Source organism: Pseudochaenichthys georgianus, chromosome 23 (assembly GCF_902827115.2).
Source record: "Pseudochaenichthys georgianus chromosome 23, fPseGeo1.2, whole genome shotgun sequence".
Lineage (NCBI taxonomy): Eukaryota > Metazoa > Chordata > Actinopteri > Perciformes > Channichthyidae > Pseudochaenichthys > Pseudochaenichthys georgianus.
Window position 1 is genome coordinate 5,025,109 of NC_047525.1, and position 10,500 is coordinate 5,035,608.

Consider the following 10,500-nt stretch of genomic DNA (forward strand, 5'->3'; position numbering starts at 1 on the left):
AAAATACTAAAAATAACATTTCAGGTAAGTCAAGAGTCAGTAATCTTAGTCATTACTCACTACTTTAGTCACCAAAGGTGGAATCTATGGACATACGCAGCAATGACAACTTAGTTTGGAGTTTAGCTACATTTTCTCTCGTGTTAGCTAGCTGCATGGTAAGACTCAAAACTGTTGATGAAATCATACCACCAGCACCAGAAGAGCTGAAACCCCTCCTTCAAGCAGTGAACAAGGCCCTCCACTGAACAAGTTCAGAACTTCAGACCAGATGTATGTCAAGACTTGGCTTCAAAGCCATTGCTTAGCTAACAATCCGAAAGCAAGAGCCAGAAAAATTTAGACCAAAAAGCATGATTATGAAAATCTTTGGAAACTTCTATGAGATGGGGGAGAGTGGAGAAGGCAGCCATTGACAACATTGGTCCTATTTTGTATTATCTGTATAATCTTTTAATATATTTTCATATTGTGTAAACAATTTCAATTTGCACTTAATGCCCTGTTAAAAAAGTAACATTGGGAATGTTAACATAAAATATTTGTATTTGAACTGCAATAAAATTATGACGGATCAATATTTTTCTAATTTTTTTCCTCAAATGTTTCATAATGATTTAATTCATTACGATAAAAATATAACCCTTTAGATACCAGTTTTGATCGTATACCAGTAACTGCTTTTTTGAAAAAATACACTATAATTCAATATTCTAAAAACTGTTGACTTTATTATTAGTATAATCAGCTGATCCATCTGAATAATAAATGAGTGACTGTTAACCTACAAGATTTGTACCATAGACTTCCATTATAACCACATTTTTGTATCCCCTCCCCCCCTTTAAATTAAAGTGAAAAAAAGATTTTGCACTAATTGTCCTCTGCACTTGACCCTAAATGTTAGTGGTGCCATGGCAGCCCGGGACCGACTCTAATTCTGAGGTGCCTTGGTCAAGAGCAAGGAAAGGAGTTCTGAACATCCATAACATGCATGTTGTTTTAGGAGTATACTGATTATCTTTATGCTGGTTGGTCTCCCACCCATCAGCACAAATTATGTCCCCATAAAATCCACCATCCCCCCTGATTTTTTTTTTACAACTTGAGTACTGGCTGTAATGTGACGGGCGGGAAATACAGATTCTGAGGTTTTTGCTAATCACATCAAAAATGAAGAATACCGTGCATTTTGATCTACAGGGAGCCCAATTACGATGGTCAAGAGGCATCAATTCAACGATAAAGCTGCAGATGAGTGCCAGGCAGCAGGCTGACACTTAGACTGGGATTTCATTGGCTTGTCAGTGTTTTATATTTCATGCAGTATTTAAATTAACTTTGACTTTTAACAATAAAACAATATACTTTGACGACGGACGTTAGCCTCCGTAGCATCATTAGCTGTGATGAGGAGTTTCCAAAAGACGCACATGTATTGATCATACCCAGTCTATGGTATTGACTGACCGGGTACTCCGTCTTCTCTGTGGACGGCCTGAATCTATTCATTGTTTACAACACTGCTAGTGCAAGAATGAACACAAAAGTGGGCGGGGCTACTGAAGGTGAGTACATGCTGGATGCACCCAGGGACAGATTTACTACAGTTCATCTGAGGAACCCAGGAGCAACAACTCCGGTATAACATGGTTGTTATTCATTAGTTGAGCCTGGCATCAGAGAGATTTCATTGGAGCGTACATTTTAAGAGTTCTGAATATGCTGAAAAATCAAACATTAGCTTTCAGCACTTCAAAACAAAGCCACGGCCCCACTTAATGCCGTACAACATGCATTCCATTCATCTGGAAGTATGACTAACGGGCAGCTGATGAATCATTCTCAGCATATTGATTCAGACTCCATTCACAACAAACGGCCCCCACACTACTACAACGTATCGGAGTGCTCCCATCACTCACTGGACCCTCTCCTCCTGGATGTCTGCTGAACGCAAACTGCTGACTCAGGAAAAAAGCACCCTACTATTTTGATATGTATCAGTTCAGGAGAAAAAATAGATGATTATTGGCTGCCTGGCTTTCATGCTGAGGAGCGTCTGTTCAAAGGCAGAAGAGAAACCAGGTTATGGAAGCAATACTTATGCCTGCCTCCTGATGGCCTGATTAATATTTCATTGTGTTTATTTTACAATATGGCGTCACTATTTTTAATATTAAGGGCTGAGCTTTAAGACTGCATCCACTGAGGTAGTCACATGTGGGCTTATGAAAGTCCGGACGGCGTTTGAAGGCACCGTGTCTGAATACAAGCTGCCTCTCACTGATGATGAACATGTTGGTATATTCACTGTTAACATACTGTAGCACCGATATCTGCCTTATAAACACAAACCATGGACATCTCACTAAGCTTTAAGAGATCAGAGATGTGTCAACAAAAGCACCCAACAAACTTCTTAATCTGATACAAATATAACTCAACTAACATCATCTTTTTCTTAGTGAGACCCTACCCTTTACATCTAGTAAGAAGGTTTTAATTCAACATGTAAAGGTCCAAAGTCCACTTGTCCATGTATGTTATACATAAACAAGTGTCCCCTCTGTGTAAAGAGATTCTATTATTATTTTCATCTAAAGTAACAGACAGAGAATCAGCACTTTGGAAACAGGGCTGAAACAGAGGGGATCATGGGATGCTGCGCTGCATGGCCTGTTGGGTATTTCCAGCCAAACAGTCCAGAGACATGTTTTGTATATATCTGAGACCTGTAATATATTGGTGAAAACAGTATGATAGGGATGCCATTGGGCCTACGTCTCGTTCGATTTTCTCAAAAAGGCTTAAATTAGTATTTTAAAGATGTTACCGACTATTTATGTAAAGGAAGTCCCTCGGAGACAGTTGGACACACACCTTACGGAGCATTTGAGTGTCTCCAAGTTCATCCTTTTGTTTTTTCCAGTACGCAGCTTCAATGTTTGACTTCACTTACTAAAAAACACAACGGTTCTTACTTCTCACTAAACATAGTTATGTAATATTATATTCTGAAAATAAACCATCCTGTATCCGATACACTGGTCCTTTGATGGAATACATATATTTTGCAACAGGCCTAAATATTTCAACAACATCTAATAATATTTTCAAGAAGCGAGACTGTGTCAGTGCTGATGTTCATTATATGATATGTATTCATCCTTTATATGATTATTATTTATATGAATTGTCAATTTATTCGTTGTATCATCAGTTGGGCTGCTTGTTGTTGTTATTGTTGTTGTCTGTCCTTTTCCATTTTCTTTACTGATTTATGTACTTGCTTTGATATATTTATTTATTTTAAAACTGCTTAGCTGCTTCGGTAAAGAAAAAAGCATGTCTCTTGACTTTTTTATGTTTCTGCAAAATGAGTTTTTGAACAAAGTACACGTATGGACCAAACAATCAAATAAATACAAATGTACACAAATAAATTGGTTAAAACATGTCAGCTACAAATACAAACATATTATTGTGATAAAGATGTGCAAAAAACTGACTCAATAACCAGTGTCTCCTTTGTAACCCCCGGCACAGTCATGTAATGGATACCCATATGACACTGCAGAGTGAGATATAACTGAGGGAATCCCCCCCCCCCCGCACGCACGCGCGCACGCACACACAATCACAGGTCGCCCCATCTTATCCGTGCAGTACAAATGACACCGTATACCGTAGGAGAGGATCCTCGCCGGTGTGTGAGAGAGCCTCCCGAAGCACAGCCCGCAGTAGGAAACACACACACACACACACACACACACTGTCAAACGTTGCAAACCCATCGTATGAAGGATGTCGGGGATAAACGCGCATTTTTACCTGAGCAGCTGTCAGTGAGGATGAGGAGGATGCCCGTCTTCTTCTTCTTCTTCTTCTTCTTCTTCTTCTTCTTCTGGTTTTGCTGCTGCTGCTTCTTCTTCTGCGCTCAGGTCCTCCTCAGCCTCCCAGCCAAGCCCTCTCTCTCTCTCTCTCTCTCTCTCTCTCTCTCTCTCTCTCTCTCTCTCTCTCTCTCTCTCTCTCTCTCTTATTCTCTCTCTCTTTCTCTGATTCTCTCTCTCTCACACACAATGCATGCCGGGAACGTGAGGGTGTCGTGCCTCATCACTGATTCATTCCGGAGCCGCTCGGTGTGTCTGGGAGTGAAGGGGATCAGATGTGAAGCAGGAAGAATACAAGAAATGTCATTGAAATGCTTATTAATGCGTTATTTTGTTGTTCATTTTGCAAAATTCCTCGGAATTGTGTCTAAAGTCAAATGTATCTGTTTGTATATAAAAAAATGTGCCCTCAATTACACCGCCATGAGACTCTAATATTTTAAACAATACATTATCCAGGGTGGATACAGTATATCCAGCCTGTTTTTCTAAATTAAAACCATTATTATCTCAGAGTTCTGAGAACATAATGGTTTCAAGGTGGTGCCTTAAGTCCCAAGTGAAGCTCTATTTTAGTATAGCTGGATTTGATGGAGGCAAAGTGTCCCGTCTGTTTTACCGCGATGAGAGGGGCCGGTTTAAATATAATATCTATCTTTAAAATAAACATCTCTATTGAAACTATTCTCTCATTCAAATGAATAAGAACGCTTTACTATAGGTTGATGTGTTTGCACAAACTATGCAAGTAAATCACTTAAATATACTTGGTGAGAAGGGTTAGGGTCAAACGATCGTCCTCTTGCTCAGCTCTCAGTGTGCTGAGCTGTGTGACACCGAGTGATGCACGGCGGTTCTTTCATTCAGCTGGAACCTCTGTTTGCTCATCTTCTTTGTGGAGGAAAGCATCCATACATCGATAGTTTTCTCATCTCAAGAGCCTGGTGTTTCCTGTGAGTTCGCATGTAGTGTTGCTTCAAATGGCATTCACCTCCATAAGCGATAGCAAATCAAAACAGGCAGATGTCACGAATGACTCTCTAGGAAAAGTCCTCCAGCGGCTACACCCACACATAAATACATGTACAGACATTGTTGATTGATTGACATCTGGCTCAGCTAATGGAGATAGCCTTCTCTTGTTTTCAAAACGAACAGTGGATTAAAGCCAAGTTTAAGAAAGGCAAGTGTCAATCAAATGCGGGACATTGTCTCAATGTGTGGGACACGGGACAAATGATAGAAAGGACACCTGGTCCCCCTAGGGAACATTTATTATCCCATAAGGAAATATGCATGTCACACATTGGTGTGTACATTTACAAACACACACAATTATCCTCCATTATATTTCTGATCAACCTCATGATCGTCCTCATCGTCTTGATTAGCGCTGCAATTAGGCATGATCTTGTGGTTGCCCTTTTTAAGGTGCAGATCAGGCTGTAGGACAGACAGAATGCTAAACACCTGTAATAAGCACACTCAAGGAGAGAGAATATCTGCCTGCACTCACCAGGAAAACAACTCCAACATGCTAATGATGCTAGCTCGGTGTCTGCAGGATGTAAACTGCTGCTAACAGATGATACAAAGAGGGAGGCTGTGGCTCAGTCGGTTAGTGTGCTGCTCCCCGGATTAGGGGAAGACTGGTTCTATCCCCACTGCAGTCAATCAATCAATGTTTATAGAGCCAGGGGCGGCGGGTGCTGTAGGCTAGGGAAGGCTAAGCCTTCCCAAATATTTGTGTCACTGCATCCTGGTAAAATACAAATATAATGTATAATGTCTGTGTCTTTGACATTAGCGCTGCTAGCCACCTGTGCCCTGTACTACAAAGCCAGTTCAACATACCCTGGATGTGTTTGAGTAACAAACAAACTAACAACAACAAACTAACAAACGAGATCTCGCTAAGCGGTCCTACGACGCTGGTTAATATCAACTCGGTAAATCAAGCCAGAGTTTCTCTCACCAGCTGAGAGCACGTTCACGTGAAAGGGGCGGGGTTAGCTACATTTGACCAATCACAAACAGGGACAAGTGTACTGACAGCGCAGCGTCATACTTCATTAATGAAAAGTAAACTAATATTAGACAAATATGAGCTTTAAACATCCATGATTTAAACATATAATCAAGGACACAAGCCACAGAGTTGCACCTGCAAGGTGTGTTTTGTTTGTTAGTCTATTAATGAACTGACTCGTGCTCCGTGCTAAAGTGTTAGCCAAGTTTAATCAAGAGGTCTTGTTCGGGTCCCTTACCGTACATGTGGATTTAAACACAGGTCACAACTATGTGGCGACACCTTGTGGTAGGAGTGTGTATCTATCTAATCAACACATCCCCCTTTCTTTGAGGTAATATAAACAAATAGTACAACATCAATTTTAACCAAACATTTTGATTTCTCTACCATGCCATAACAAATAAACATCTGGTCTAAATGTACTCAGAATGCTAACCAGCACAAACTTGGAAATTGTCTAAACATTTACACCATTTTAACATGGATCAGTCTCTCAACTACAGATTCAGTCTATCTGGTTTTCTGATTTCCCTTGTAGATCTTCTGACCACATGTTCACTTGTGTGTTATGGCGCATTTCCACTGCAGCGGGGTAGCCCCGTTTAAGCGTCCCTAAGCGTCCTCGCTCAGGCCTCGGGCTGCCTCGCTGGCCGTCAGAGGCCTTGGCGCATTTCCATTACAGTTTCAAGGAGGCGGATCGTATAGGGCCGGATCCTATAGTGAACGACGGTCGGCGAACGAGCCGTTTTTTGTTTTGTTTTTGCGGAGGGATCTAGATCGGCATGAAGGCACACTATGCAATGTGGACATTATCCCGCTTATTACACATGGCCACATTCTCAACAAAGTAACGACATGACTCCCAATAATAATTGAAATGCTTTTATGGATTTAGAAAAAGATTTTATTGATTTAAAAAATAGTTTTATTTATTGATTTAAATTGACATGCATCCGCTAAGAAAAGTAGTCCGTTGTTACTGTTTGAACTAACGTAACAACGGCAGGAACTGCTTCTATAGTGTTTTTGAGGAGCTTTTTGATTACAGATTTGAAAACATCGTTGCTTGCTTTAAAAGTAGCACAATTCATTATGTCAAACCTTGGAAAGTATCTAGATATCCCTGTCCTAATGCCAAAAGTAACTGGCAACTGAATATGTGTCGCCGTTTGATGTCAATGTCTGGACCGCTGCGTAAAAAGGAGGGTTTCTGCCCCATTACTTATCTTCTTACTTCTATAAGAATAAAACACGGAGGACGGAGATCTCTTTTTGTCCCCCTCTTCTCCCCGCTGCAGCCTAGCAGCTGATCTCAAAGCACGCTCCCCTCTCCTGCAGGGAGAAAACTATATGTATACTTTATATAGGTTGATACAGTAGCCCCTTTTTTTAAATAGTTTTTATAGGTGTTGCTATCTGTTTTGTGTAGCGTGGTTCTACAAGCAAGTCAATGCATTCATTGTGTGGTATCAGAGAGTTACACGGGTCTGTAAATGCAATGAAAACAATTGGCCACAGCAAATCATTTATATTAAACATGTCATTTTTACTTTTGAATACTTCAGTACAAAGGATGTCTTGAATAATTTAAGTGATATATGTGTACACATATAAATCATTAGTCAAAACAGGGCTACATTTGATTTGATTAAAAGGTATAATATGTGGTAAACTGAAGAGCCCTTTGGGAGCCGAAAGAGCCGGCTCTTCTTGGTGAGCCGAGCCAAATGATCCAGCTCACCAAGAAGAGCCGGAATTCCCATCACTAGACCGAATGACTTCTTCTGCGAGGATTTATAAAAGCAGCTGGAATCCCTTAAATTAAATTACTGCCACCTACAGTATGTATTTCTGCTGAGTGTCATTATTCTATTGGATAAAAAAAGTTAGGAAACGCCCCTATACGATCCGCCCCTATACGATCCGCCTCCTTGCTGCGGTCTGCAGTCAGACCCATCTCACCCCAGGTCTTAAACTGTAGAGATGGGTCTGGCTGCAGACCGCAGCAAGGAGGCGGATCGTATAGGGGCGCATCGTATAGGGGCGTTTCTTAACTTTTTTTATCCAATAGCAACTTAAGGGATTCCAGCTGCTTTTATAAATCCTCGCAGAAGAAGTCATTCATTCTAGTGATGGGAATTCCAGGCTCTTCTTGGTGAGCCGGATCATTTGGCTCGGCTCACCGAAGAGCCGGCTCTTTCGGCTCCCAAAGGGCTCTTCAGTTTATCACATATTATACCTTTTAATTAAATCAAATGTCTCTAGGGCTCTGGAGTGGAGTGCACCAGATGGGCGTAAAAAAGTAGGGCTTAACTCTAACGTCGGGCTTAGCTACGTCCGACGTAGTGATTCGAATTTACACCGAGTGCACCAAGCCTGATTAGTCTCGGGCGTAGCTGCGCCTGGTCTTAAGATGCGCGTCCACGTGAATACACGCAAAACAGTAATTGTTGCCAAGCAACGCCATTTTACAGACTCAGAGGACTGCAGAGAAGAGGGAATTCCCACACCCACAGCGTCAGCGATGACTCGAGGGGAATCCAAAATGGCCACACCCCGAAAGAGAAAGAGGGATTTGTCAGAGCTACAGCGGGAACTGACGGAGAAAGAAATCGGTGCTGGAGGGCCAATGAAACTTGTTTTATAGCCCGACATGCAGTTGTGCGATGAACATTAATCATGTCTCCCACAGTATTTTTGAAAGGCCCCGTTCGCGTAGAATCTGAGCGCAATCAGCACCTGCAAGGTTGGGGAGAGCGCAGCGTTTCGATCTGATCCGTGCTGGAGTTGAGGGGAGATCTCCTCGATTAAATCAAAAAGGGCTTGTCTGCCGAAACGAAACCTCTCTATCAGTTCACCGTCTGGATAGATGCAGTGGGTTTGTTCCATCACGGACGACTCTTTCTCTTCTTAATGCCCTTTCATTGTTAAACATGTAAACAAGACGCCCTGCCATCGTTAATATCCTTCTTGCCTATTTTACGTTACTATGGATACTAGTCTGTCTTTCCGATTTACGCCTGCTCCATACTAGGCGTAAAAGTTACACCCGGGCGCAACGCAGAGCTTAAGTCTAAGTGGTGCACTAGTCATAACTTTAGTTTGGCCTTAACCTTCGGTTCTACGTCGGACGTAGAGTTACGCCCAGTTTATGCCCAGCTGGTGCACTCCACTCCTGATGCCTGCTCTTCTGCAGGGGGGCGTGGTCAGCTGCTGCTCAGAATTTTCAAAGACAGGCTTGGAATAGAGCGAAAATGAGCGAAACGAGGCATGGCTAAAAAATGATCTGTTTGGTATTTTGAAAAATAAAATGTATAAATATACCTTATATAGGTATGGTCATACACTATATCATTTAAATATAGCATGATAGGTCTCCTTTAAAGAAGCCCATCCACACAGCCCCTGCCCGTCTGCAGAGAATGTTGCTCCGGCTGCAGAGCTACGACATCAGTTTGGTGTACAAAAAGGGCAAGTATATGTATGTAGCAGACACTCTTTCACGTGCCCCAACCACACACACATCTCAAAGCCCTGCTGAAAATGATGCTTATGAAGTTATGTCTGTGAGCTACATCTCCACAGCCCGCCTGGAAGAATTCAGAAAGCACACAGCAGAGGACGAAGATCTGCAAGCCCTCAGTGCAGTCATTAATAGAGGATGGCCCATCCGACAGAATCAGCTCCAACCTGCTGTCCGTCTCTTCTTTCCCTACAGAGATGAAATGACAGTAGAAGAGGGAATTGTCATGAAAGGCCACAAAACTGTCATTCCTCAGTCCTTGCCTGCACAGAGAGTACATCAAAATAGTGCACAGAGGACAGCCCGGCATTGAAGCAACCAAACGCAGAGCAAGAAGCATCATCTTTTGGCCAGAGATGTCTAGAGACATCACTGAGGAGTTGCTTTCATGTGCAGTGTGCAACAGCACCAGATCCCATCAGCAAAAGGAGCCCCTCCAGCTTCATCCTGTGCCAGATCTCCCATGGTCCACAGTGGCAACAGACATCTTCGAGTGGCATGGAAAACGGTATCAGGTTCTGGTTGACTCATACTCTGGCTGGTTTGAAATCGACCTTCTCCGGGATGTGACCTCATCAACTGTGATAACTACATTGAAGAGACATTTCTCTGTTTTCGGCACACCGCACACACTCATCTCTGATAATGCTGGACAGTACGCCAGTCAGCATTTCAAGGACTTTGCAAAACAGTGGGACTTTGTTCACATCACCAGCAGTCCTGAATACCCACAGTCAAACGGACTAGCAGAGAGAGCAGTTCGCAGTGCAAAACAGCTGATGGAACGTTCACACAGAGATGGCACAGATGTCTTCCTCAACCTGGTACATCTCAGAAACATTCCCCGTGATCTGACGTTAGGCTCTCCTGCTGAACGCCTGATGTCGCGACAAACACGTGCAGCCATCCCTGTGAGCACCAAACTGTTACAGCCAAACCCAAAAGATGCACAACTAATCAGAACACAACTCCTCAACAAGCGGCTCATCCTAAAGCGCCACTATGACATCTCAAGTTCTCCTCTGAAATCCCTGTCAGAGGGACAAGTGATC

At 42.4% G+C, this 10,500-nt stretch overlaps 1 protein-coding gene across 2 annotated transcripts in view; it reads right to left on the minus strand.

Moving 5' to 3' along the window:
- Positions 1–3,957, minus strand: part of syn3 (synapsin III) — a 185,821-nt gene extending 181,864 nt beyond the window's left edge. For both annotated transcript variants that reach the window (XM_071201829.1, XM_071201830.1), the window contains exon 1: positions 3,835–3,957. The gene's annotated coding sequence lies outside the window, so the exon portion shown is untranslated. The remainder of the gene's footprint in view (positions 1–3,834) is intronic.
- Between the last annotated feature and the right edge of the window lie 6,543 nt (positions 3,958–10,500).